This window comes from Bombina bombina, chromosome 2 (assembly GCF_027579735.1).
Source record: "Bombina bombina isolate aBomBom1 chromosome 2, aBomBom1.pri, whole genome shotgun sequence".
NCBI lineage: Eukaryota > Metazoa > Chordata > Amphibia > Anura > Bombinatoridae > Bombina > Bombina bombina.
In genome coordinates this window covers 1,091,230,187-1,091,242,650 of record NC_069500.1, presented here as the reverse complement: position 1 = coordinate 1,091,242,650, position 12,464 = coordinate 1,091,230,187, and positions in this window count along the sequence as shown.

The window sequence follows — 12,464 nt, the reverse complement described above, 5'->3', positions numbered from 1 at the left end:
GCCACTTATAACACACTAGGGGTCATTGTGAATTACCCTGAGACATCAGGAGGGCCCTTCAAGGGTACATTAGAATTGCCAAGCACTATCATAGCCGGGGAGCGGTATCACCACGTTTGAACAGTGACTATTGTGTTTTCTTTCGCTGGGTGAGCAGAGGAGTCACTAACCACAAAATAGGCCTACTGCCTTCTCCAGGGTCTTTGAGAGCCTCCCACACATTAGCCCTGATATCTGTTGCGATAATACAGGCCCCATAACGTCTGTCCAGAGAGCGCTAATATGGCAGCTAAAAAACTTAACAAACCTGACAAAAGCCTAAAATCCACAGCACTTGATAACTATTTAAGGTCTGCCAAAGGGCTGATCACGGAAGGGGTGGATGGGGAGCTGGAGGAGGGACACCATGCTCCCACAGTAAACACAGTGGACACATCAGGGAAAAGTGGGGGTATGACAATAGCTGATCTTCACACCCTGGTCTCCAAAGAGGATATGGCAGTGGGTCTGGAAAAGCTGATGAACAAAATTGATAGCTTTCATTCCTCAGTTACTAACAGTTTGGCTGAGATAAAACAAGATCTATCTGAGCTGGGGGATAGAGTGCAGGCAGTAGAGGCTGAACATGAAACTTTGGCTGAAAGTACAACAACCAACTCTGAATCTATTGCATCCCATCAACAACAGCTTCTGGACCTCCAAGATAAAATGGAGGATCTAGAAAATAGAAACAGAAGGAATAATGTCAGGCTAAAAGGGATTCCGGAAAACATAGAAGCCACAGATCTACCCTCATACTTGCTGCACCTTTTTAAAGCTGTCACAGGCGGAGAAGGAGAATCAGACTTTGCAATGGAAAGAGCTCACAGGGCCCTGAAACCAAAGCCAAAAGAGGGCCTCCCACCTAGGGACGTCATCGTCAGGATGCTACGTTTCCCTGACAGAGAATGCATCATGTCAGCATCCAGAAAGCAACAACCCTTCAAGTTTCAAGGGCAAATCATTCAATTCTATCAGGACCTTTGTGCCCGCACTCTACAAAAAAGATATGCTTTACGCACCCTCACATCTTTACTGAGGAAGCAAAACATTCCATACAGGTGGGGATATCCTTTTGCTTTGCATATTTCCCACAACCACAAGATGTTCACAATTAAATCAGCACAGGATATTCCGGAAATCTGCCAATATCTAAATGTAGAAACACCAACACTCCCTGAGGAATCCGCCTCATCACAACATTCTTCAGGTAAAGAGCCGCGAGCCTTGGCGAACAGGCCTTGGTGGTCCAGAGTGGCAAAAAAGAAAAAAGTGAAACCATGAACTGGACTACTAGGTAAAGTTGCAGAGGTCTCAGCCCATTACTTATCCCTGTGCGGGCTTTAGAGCTCGCTCTGGGGGAAAAAGGAATTTTTTTTCTCTTTTCTGATGAATGCTTGAGTTGTCCAAGCCTGTATTCTGAAAGTTCTAAACATGTTTATATTAGAATTACTGCACATCCCATTGTTATGCATAGATATATGCCTAGTTCTTTTAATGCTCAGAATGTTATTTTAGTTCAATCTAGAGTTAAGTTTTTGTTTTATTTACTGCCAATCTGTTTTTTTGTAACTGTCAGATGCAATAGAAGGGATATCTCTAATCTATCACGCTTGTACATCATAGTGACTGGCTCTTAACCAGACTTAGGACTCCTGACCATACACCTTCCACACTCATACCATCTATGGTTTTTGGGTTTCAGTTTTGCATGTGCTCTAGTTAAATCTAATGGCTTTACCAAAGATTAATTTAGTCTCCCACAACGTGAGAGGGTTAAATTCAGACACGAAACGATGCACAGCATTTAACCATTACAAACGCCTCCAGGCGAATGTGATCTATTTGCAGGAGACCCATCTCACTAAACCACAACTCCCCAAATACTGGTCCAGAGGCTTTTCTCAAAGCTATCATTCTACTGCAGGGGAGAAAAAAAGGGGGGTGTCGATATTCCTACATGCCTCATTGCACTTTGTGCACACTGATTCGATTACAGACAGAGAAGGAAGGTATTTGTTGGTGAGGGGTCAGATTCAGGGTGTAGATGTCCTGTTTTGCAATATATACGCCCCAAATGAGAAGCAAGATGTGTTCTTCAGGGAAATCACATGACTACTAACAGGCTGGTCACAAATCAGGATAATTTTGGCGGGGGATTTTAATATCGACCTCCAGGCACTCAGATACACTAAGTCTCAACTCTCCTCTAAAAAACTAAACCACCAAAAGAATGTAGCGAGTGCAGTTTTAAAATCATTATCCCCGCATACTTTAGTAGATACATGGAACTCTTTATATGGGATCACAACAGACACAACATTTTATTCGACAGCGCACAACAGTTACTCCAAACTAGATTATATAATGATCAACCAGATTCTGTGTCCACTGCTATTATCAGCTAAAATCCATCCATGCACCTGATCAGACCATTCTATTACACAGACCTTACTCCAAGGTATTAAAAACCCTAATAGAACACAAACTATTGACCCATCCTGCCTCCAAAACCCATTAACAAAAGAAAAATTGACACGGGCAATGGAAGAATATTGGGCTCTTAATCAAGAAACCACAGACAACCCAATCTCAGTATGGGCTGCCCACAAAACGGTAATTACCATGACCAATTCCACCCTAAAACCATTAGACCAAAAACGTAGCCAGCTTAACGAGATCCTTAACAATCAGTCGATAAAATATGCACATAGACTCAAGACACATAACTTCCTTTATGCCAACAAACCGGACAAATATTTGGCCAAAAAGATTAGAGATAACTATGCAGCGGTGTCCATACCCTCTATATGTAGGGAAGACAGGGGTGAGACTAGCCATCCTCAGGAGATTGTGGATGCTTTTGCCTCATTCTATCGTGAGTTATACAACGGCAAAAAAGTTTCCCACTGTACAACCACTAAAACCCTGCTTGGTGATTTCCTCACCAAAGCAAATCTGAAAAAAATCACAGTTTTTTTTTTTTTTCTGTTTCGGTATTGTTTTTTTATAAAAAAAAGTGCAAATTAACAGCCGGGGCCCAGCTATGGGTCGGGTCCTTTGTTTTCCATTAAACATATATATGATATGTAACATTGCTGTACCCGATGTAGGGTGGGTCAACGGTGGCCAAGACTTATACTATGTATGTTTTTTTTTTTTTATGTTATCACATTTTGCACCCAATAAAAATCATCTCAACTAAAGAACATAGTATAAACTAATATTTAATTGCCTTCTAGGTACCTGGCACCTAATAGATTGAATTTAATTTGCCCTACAGCTTCAAATGTCTGTTGGAGGGGTTGGAGGGTATGATGGATAAATTGTATTGTCATTTCACACTATCTAAAGTGATCATTTACATTAAACCCTTGCTGTACAAGGCTATGCTGCATTGAACATTCCACCACTGGCAAAGAACCCTCACATCCCACAGTGATGTGTGCCAAATTATGTATTTGAGATACTACCTTCAATGAACGATTCAATCCCTTTTGATTATTTCACCTGCACTTTCTATTGCATTGCAGAAAACCTTTAAAACATAGCAATATTATGACGATGCTTTGATCATCGGGAACTTAGTCTATATAGGTCCAGATTACAAGTGGAGTTCTATTGCAAAAATGAAAAAATAATCCTGAATCCAGAGGTAAAAATTTCAAAATTTATTTCCAAAGAATTAAAACAAGGAAACGCACAAATGTAATTCATACAACAGTATGAATGATGACAGACAGGTCCTACGCATTTCGGCTAAGGAACCGTAATCATAGAAACTAAAGTCTGAGCAATTTCCACTCCTTAAAAAGGGGAATGCAAGAACATAATTGGTTGATGGGTGCATACACCCTACAACCTTAACCCTTTACACAACACATAATGTATTCATATGATACACATTATAAGCTAAATATTATTACTGACAACAAGCAAAAAAGCAAGAAGTCAAAAAAGCAAAACATTATAGTCAGTGGTCACAAAATAAACATTACATCTCAAACATAGATACATTAACTTTTAAATCAAATGTAAATTAGTTTACTATTAAAAGATTTTATATTATGTACCTTAATAGAGAATTTTCAGAAGTGACCTATAATAATATGAAAAAGAAGGAATAATGAAAAAACAGAGAGCATACTAACGGCTAGATTTGGAGTTTTGTCGGTAACGACCCGAAAAACTAACGCCGGCTTTTTTCTGGCCGCACCATAAAAATAACTCTGGTATTGAGAGTCCACAGAATGGCTGCGTTAGGCTCCAAAAAAGGAGCGTAGAGCATTTTTAACGCAGCTTCAACTCTCGATACCAGAGTTGCTTGTGCACAATTCCCCCATAGGAAACAATGGAGATGTTTGAGCTGAAAAAAAAAAAAACACCTGCAAAAAAGCCGCGTTCAGCTCCTAACGCAGCCCCATTGTTTGCTATGCGGTAACCCTTCCTACGTCTGCACTTAACACTCTAACATGTACCCCGAGTCTAAACACCCCTAACCTTACACTTATTAACCCCTAATCTGCCGCCCCCGCTATCGCTGACCCCTGCATATTATTATTAACCCCTAATCTGCCGCTCCGTAAACCGCCGCTACTTACATTATCCCTATGTACCCCTAATCTGCTTCCCTAACATCGCCGACCCCTATATTATATTTATTAACCCCTAATCTTCCCCCCACAACGTCGCCTCCACCTGCCTACACTTATTGACCCCTAATCTGCCGAGCAGACCTGAGCGCTACTATAATAAAGTTATTAACCCCTAATCCGCCTCACTAACCCTATAATAAATAGTATTAACCCCTAATCTGCCCTCCCTAACATCGCCGACACCTAACTTCAATTATTAACCCCTAATCTGCCGACTGGAGCTCACCGCTACTCTAATAAATGTATTAACCCCTAAAGCTAAGTCTAACCCTAACACTAACACCCCCCTAAGTTAAATATAATTTACATCTAACGAAATTAATTAACTCTTATTAAATAAATTATTCCTATTTAAAGATAAATACTTACCTGTAAAATAAATCCTAATATAGCTACAATATAAATTATAATTATATTATAGCTATTTTAGGATTTATATTTATTTTACAGGTAACTTTGTATTTATTTTAACCAGGTACAATAGCTATTAAATAGTTAAGAACTATTTAATAGCTAAAATAGTTAAAATAATTACAAAATTACCTGTAAAATAAATACTAACCTAAGTTACAATTAAACCTAACACTACACTATCAATAAATTAATTAAATAAACTACCTACAATTACCTACAATTAACCTAACACTACACTATCAATAAATTAATTAAATACAATTCCTACAAATAAATACAATTAAATAAACTAGCTAAAGTACAAAAAATAAAAAAGAACTAAGTTACAAAAAATAAAAAAATATTTACAAACATAAGAAAAATATTACAACAATTTTAAACTAATTACACCTACTCTAAGCCCCCTAATAAAATAACAAAGCCCCCCAAAATAAAAAAATGCCCTACCCTATTCTAAATTACTAAAGTTCAAAGATCTTTAACCTTACCAGCCCTGAACAGGGCCCTTTGCGGGGCATGCCCCAAGAAGTTCAGCTCTTTTGCCTGTAAAAAAAACATACAATACCCCCCCAACATTACAACCCACCACCCACATACCCCTAATCTAACCCAACCCCCCCTTAAGTAAACCTAACACTAAGCCCCTGAAGATCTTCCTACCTTATCTTCACCCTGCCAGGTTCACCGATCCATCCTGAAGAGCTCCTCCGATGTCCTGATCCAAGCCCAAGCGGGGGGCTGAAGAGGTCCATGATCCGGCTGAAGTCTTCATCCAAGCGGGAGCTGAAGAGGTCCATGATCCGGATGAAGTCTTCATCCAAGCGGGAGCTGAAGAGGTCCATGATCCGGATGAAGTCTTCTATCAACTGCATCTTCAATCTTCTTTCTTCCGGATCCATCTTGCAGACCTCCGACGCGGAACATCCTCTTCTCCCGACGCCTACTAGCCGAATGATGGTTCCTTTAAGGGACGTCATCCAAGATGGCGTCCCTCAAATTCTGATTGGCTGATAGGATTCTATCAGCCAATCGGAATTAAGGTAGGAATATTCTGATTGGCTGATGGAATCAGCCAATCAGAATCAAGTTCAATCCGATTGGCTGATCCAATCAGCCAATCAGATTGAGCTCGCATTCTATTGGCTGTTCCGATCAGCCAATAGAATGCGAGCTCAATCTGATTGGCTGATTGGATCAGCCAATTGGATTGAACTTGATTCTGATTGGCTGATTCCATCAGCCAATCAGAATATTCCTACCTTAATTCCGATTGGCTGATAGAATCCTATCAGCCAATCGGAATTCGAGGGACGCCATCTTGGATGACGTCCCTTAAAGGAACCGTCATTCTTCAGTTTGACGTCGCCGGAAGAAGATGGGTCCGCGGTGGAGGTCTTCAGGATGGAGCCGGTCGTTATCGGATGAAGATAGAAGATGCCGCTTGGATCAAGATGGTTGCCGGTCTGGATCGCCTCTTCTTCCCAGATAGGATGAAGACTTTGGAGCCACTTCTGGACCTCTTCAGCCACCGGATGATGGATCGCCAACCCCCGCTTGGGTTGGATGAAGATTTTGGAGCCAGGACGGATCGGTGATACCTGGTGAGGTGAAGACAAGGTAGGATGATCTTCAGGGGCTTAGTGTTAGGTTTATTTAAGGGGGGTTTGGGTTAGATTAGGGGTATGTGGGTGGTGGGTTGTAATGTTGGGGTGGGGGGGTATTGTATGGGTTTTTTTACAGGCAAAAGAGCTGAACTTCTTGGGGCATGCCCAGCAAAGGGCCCTGTTCAGAGCTGGTAAGGTAAAAGAGCTTTTAACTTTAGTAATTTAGAATAGGGTAGGGCATTATTTATTTTGGGGGGCTTTATTGTTTTATTAGGGGGCTTAGAGTAGGTGTAATTAGTTTAAAATTGTTGTAATATTTTTCTTATGTTTGTAGATATTTTTTTATTTTTTGTAACTTAGTTCTTTTTTATTTTTTGTACTTTAGTTAGTTTATTTCATTGTAGTTATTTGTAGATATTGTATTTAATTAATGTATTGATAGTGTAGTGTTAGGTTTAATTGTAGGTAATTGTAGGTATTTTATTTAATTAATTTAATGATAGTATAGTGTTAGGTTTAATTGTAACTTAGGTTAGGATTTATTTTACAGGTAATTTTGTAATTATTTTAACTAAGTAACTATTAAATAGTTCTTAACTATTTAATAGCTATTGTACCTGGTTAAAATAATTACAAAGTTGCCTGTAAAATAAATATTAATCCTAAAATAGCTACAATGTAATTATAATTTATATTGTAGCTATATTAGGGTTTATTTTACAGGTAAGAATTTAGCTTTAAATAGGAATAAATTATTTAATAAGAGTTAATTAATTTCGTTAGATTAAAATTATATTTAATTTAGGGGGGTGTTAGTGTTAGGGTTAGACTTAGCTTTAGGGGTTAATACATTTATTAGAATAGCGGTGAGCTCCGGTCGGCAGATTAGGGGTTAATAAGTGTAGGCAGGTGGAGGCGACGTTGTGGGGGGCAGATTAGGGGTTAATAAATATAATATAGGGGTCGGCGGTGTTAGGGGCAGCAGATTAGGGGTACATAAGGATAACGTAGGTGGCGGTCGGCAGATTAGGGGTTAAAAAAATTTATTCGAGTGTCGGCGATGTGGGGGGACCTCGGTTTAGGGGTACATAGGTAGTTTATGGGTGTTAGTGTACTTTAGAGCACAGTAGTTAAGAGCTTTATAAACCGGCGTTAGCCCAGAAAGCTCTTAAATACTGACTTTTTTCCTGCGGCTGGAGTTTTGTCGTTACTCACTTCAAACATGACTCTAAATACCGGAGTTAGAAAATCCCATTGAAAAGATAGGATACGCAATTTACGTAAGGGGATCTGCGGTATGGAAAAGTCGAGGCTGAAAAGTGAGCGTTAGACCCTATTTTGAGTGACTCCAAATACCGGCGGTAGCCTAAAACCAGCGTTAGGAGCCTCTAACGCTGGTTTTCACGGCTAACGCCAAACTCCAAATCTAGGTCATAGTGTTCAAAACATCTGTTAACATGACCACCTACTCTGTCCAATATCTTAAAATGATCAAAAAAAGGAGAATATATTATAGACTCTATCGGCTAGATTACGAGTTTTGCGTTAGCCTTAAAAAGCAGCATTGAGAGGTCCCAAAACTGCTATATAATGCCCGCTGGGTTTTTTTTTTTTTTCCGTGACTCGAGCATACCGCAAATCCACTTACGTAAATTGCGTATCCTATCTTTTTAATGGGATTTTCTTAATGCCGGTATTATGAGTCTTGGAAAAAGTGAGCGGTAGACACTCTCCTGTCAAGACTGGTACCGCATTTAAAAGTCAGTAGTTAAGACTTTTTTGGGCTAACTCTTAACTAAAGTGCTAAAAAGTACACTAACACCCATAAACTACCTATTAACCCCTAAACTGAGCCCCCCCCCCCCACATCGCAAACACTTAAATACATTTTTTAACCCCTAATCTGCCGACCGGACATCGCCGCCACTTCAATAAATATATTAACCCCTAAACCGCCGCACTCCCGCTTCGTAAACATTAGTTAAATTTTATTAACCCCTAATCTGCCGTCCCTAACATCGCCGACACCTACCTACATTTATTAACCCCTAATCTGCCGCCCCCAACGCCGCCGCAACTATATTAAATGTATTAACCCCTAAACCTAAGTCTAACCCTAACCCTAACACCCCCCTAATTTAAATATAATTTAAAATAATCTAAATAAAATTACTACAATTAACTAAATTATTCCTATTTAAAACTAAATACTTACCTATAAAATAAACCCTAAGCTAGCTACAATATAACTAATAGTTACATTTGTATCTAGCTTAGGGTTTATATTTATTTTACAGGCAACTTTGTATTTATTTTAACTAGGTAGAATAGTTATTAAATAGTTATTATTTATTTAATAGCTACCTGGCTAAAATAAGTACAAATATACCTGTAAAATAAAACCTAACATATGTTACAATTACACCAAACACTACACTATCATTAAATAAATTAACTAAATTAACTACAATTAAATTAAACTAAAGTACAGAAAAAAACACTAAATTACAGAAAATAATAAAATAATTAAAAAAAAATTAAACTAATTAAACCTAATCTAATCCCCCTAATAAAATAAAAAAGCCCCCCAAAATAAAAAAAAAATCCCTACCCTATACTAAATTACAAATAGCCCTTAAAAGGGCCTTTTGTGGAGCATTGCCCCAAAGTAATCAGCTCTTTTACCTGTAAAAAAAATACAATACCCCCCCAACATTAAAAACCACCACCCACACACCCAACCCTACTCTAAAACCCACCCAATCCCACCTTAATAAAACCTAACACTAATCCCCTGAAGATCACCCTACCTTGAGAAGTTTTCACCGGGCAGAAGTGGTCCTCCAGACGGTCCAAAGTCTTCATCCTATCCGGGCAGAAGAGGTCCTCCAGAGGGCCAGAAGTGTTCATCCAGGCGGCATCTTCTATCTTTTACCATCCGGAGCGGAGAGGGTCCATCTTCAAGACATCCGACGTGGAGCATCCTCTTCTTTCCGACGACTAACACTAAATGACGGTACCTTTAAGTGACGTCATCCAAGATGGCGTCCCTTCAATTCCGATTGGCTGATAGAATTCTATCAGCCAATCGAAATTAAGGTAGAAAAAATCCTATTGGCTGATCCAATCAGCCAATAGAATTGAAGTTCAATCCTATTGGCTGATCCAATCAGCCAATAGGATTGATCTTGTGTTCTATTGGCTGATTGGAACAAAAAGGCTCTTTTAAGGGCTATTTGTAATTTAGTATAGGGTATGGATTTTTTTATTTTGGGGGGCTTTTTTATTTTATTAGGGGGATTAGATTAGGTGTAATTAGTTTAAAAAAATTATTTTATTATGTTCTGTAATTTAGTGGTTTTTTCGTACTTTAGTTTATTTAATTTAATTGTAATTAATTGTAGTTAATTTAGTTAATTTATTTAATGATAGTTTAGTGTTAGGTGTAATTGTAACATAGGTTAGGTTTTATTTTACAGGTATATTTGTACTTATTTTAGCTAGGTAGCTATTAAATAGTTAATAAATATTTAATAACTATTCTACCTAGTTAAAATAAATACAAAGTTGCCTGTAAAGTAAATATAAACCGTATGCTAGATACAATATAACTATTATTTATATTGTAGCTAGCTTAGGGTTTATTTTATCGGTAAGTATTTAGTTTTAAATTGGAATAATTTAGTTAATTGTAGTTATTTTATTTAGATTATTTTAAATTATATTTAAATTAGGGGGGTGTTAGGGTTAGACTTAGGTTTAGGGGTTAATATATTTATTATAGTGGCGGTGACGTTGTGGGCGGCAGATTAGGGGTTAATAAATGTAGTTAGGTTGCGGGGACATTGGGGGTGGCAGATTAGGGGTTAATAAATATAATGTAGGGTTCAGCGATGTCAGGGGTGGCAGATTAGGTGTTAATAAGTTTAAGATTAGGGGTGTTTAGACTCAGGGTTCATGTTAGGGTGTTAGGTGTAGACATAACTTTTATTTCCCCATAGGAATCAATGGGGCTGCATTAAGAGCTGAACGCTGCTTTTTTGCAGGTGTTAGGTTTTTTTCAGCCGAATCTGCCCCATTGAATCCTATGGGGAAATCATGCATGAGCACATTTAGCTAGCTCACCGCTACCGTAAGCAGAGCTGGTATTGAGGTGAGATGTGGAGCAAAATTTTGCTCTCCACTCAGTTTTTTGTGGCTAACGCCAGGTTTAAAAAAACCTGTAATACCAAGGTTGTCTGTAAGTGAGCGGTGAGCTGAAACTGCTTGTTAGCCCCGCAAGCCTTACCGACAAAAACTCGTAATCTAGCCGTTAGTATTTATAATTTAATTATTCATGCATCGTTCAAAAAAATTATAAATTATGTATAAATCAATGGTCATAGAGATATTTGTACGGACTCACATTACAAACAGGAAGTACATTTCATTTTATCTCCAATGGTTGCTCACATCAAATTCGGAGTTAAATCTAGGATCTTTGTACTAAACTTAAAGATCCAATAAATAAGAAGTTGTTTTCTTTGCATTATTTGAGGTCTGGAGTCATTTTCTGCAAATAAATGCTCTAAATGACAATATGTATATTTGGAATATAAAACAGAAAAGAAGAGAGGTGTAATTACTGCTACAATTGTTCCATTGCATATCTATTTCACGGTACAGTCCTCAAAAATATTATAACTATAAAATATCAAGAGAGAACTCAAAGGGTATACAATACTATCCTTTGAAGGAGAGGAAAACACAGCACTCGTGATTTTGGAACAAAAAAATAACACTTGAACATATCAACCTGATAAAAATGGTAAGGACTAAATGGTACCATTGTCACTAGACATCGTATCTATTATACATTGAAATACAAGAATATATCATCTATGTTACTGTGTATACAATATTCAACTGGCACAATAGACACGTAGCATGTGAAAAGATATACTTAAATAACCTGAGCCAAAATAGTCCAGAACATTAGTCCCAGAGTGGAATTAACCACAACTCCAGCTGCATGTTAGGTCAGGTACTCACATAGCACAAAACACAGGTGTTCCACTCGAAGAAAGGTAACTCTCAAAGTAGGCTGATCCTGTGACTCGTGACATCATTCCATGGGATGGACTAACCTCTGAGTATTGCTCTCCATACATGCTGTGTTATGCATTAGGTTAGCAACGCCGACTCCCCTCTGCTGATTGGATCTCTGCTCCAACAAAGATTATTATTGAAACTTTCAAAAAGGTGACACATTGTCATATCTACTGCACCTTTAAGGAATTCTAGTATTCATGTTTGCACCTCCCTATATAAACTCCTCCTTTCCAGCTACTCATTGCTTGGTATTTTGTCTCATAGCAGACAAGTATTCCTAGCCCTATCCATTTTAGATTCTATTTTGCTAAAGTTATTTAAGCTGACCTTTTTTCCTATTTGAAATTCTACCTGTACTGTGGTACAGAAGTTATTCAATTCTCTTTGTCTAGTTTGTCACTGTTTTATTAAGGAAGTGTTTTTCTTCAGTATCCTGCATTTCCAGCTTGCCTGTGATTCAGCACCTGTGGATTCAACTCTCAGCCCTCAGAGCCTGGCTCTGCTGCATCCCTCTGGCTCCACGGATCTACTCAGCAACTCCCCCTACAAGTTTGCAAGTATACTTACCAGCATTTATACCTACTTACCTATTGTGGTGATTGTTGATTTTGACTTGTACATATTTTATCCTCAAACTCTTGTAAATAATTCCTCTGTGTCT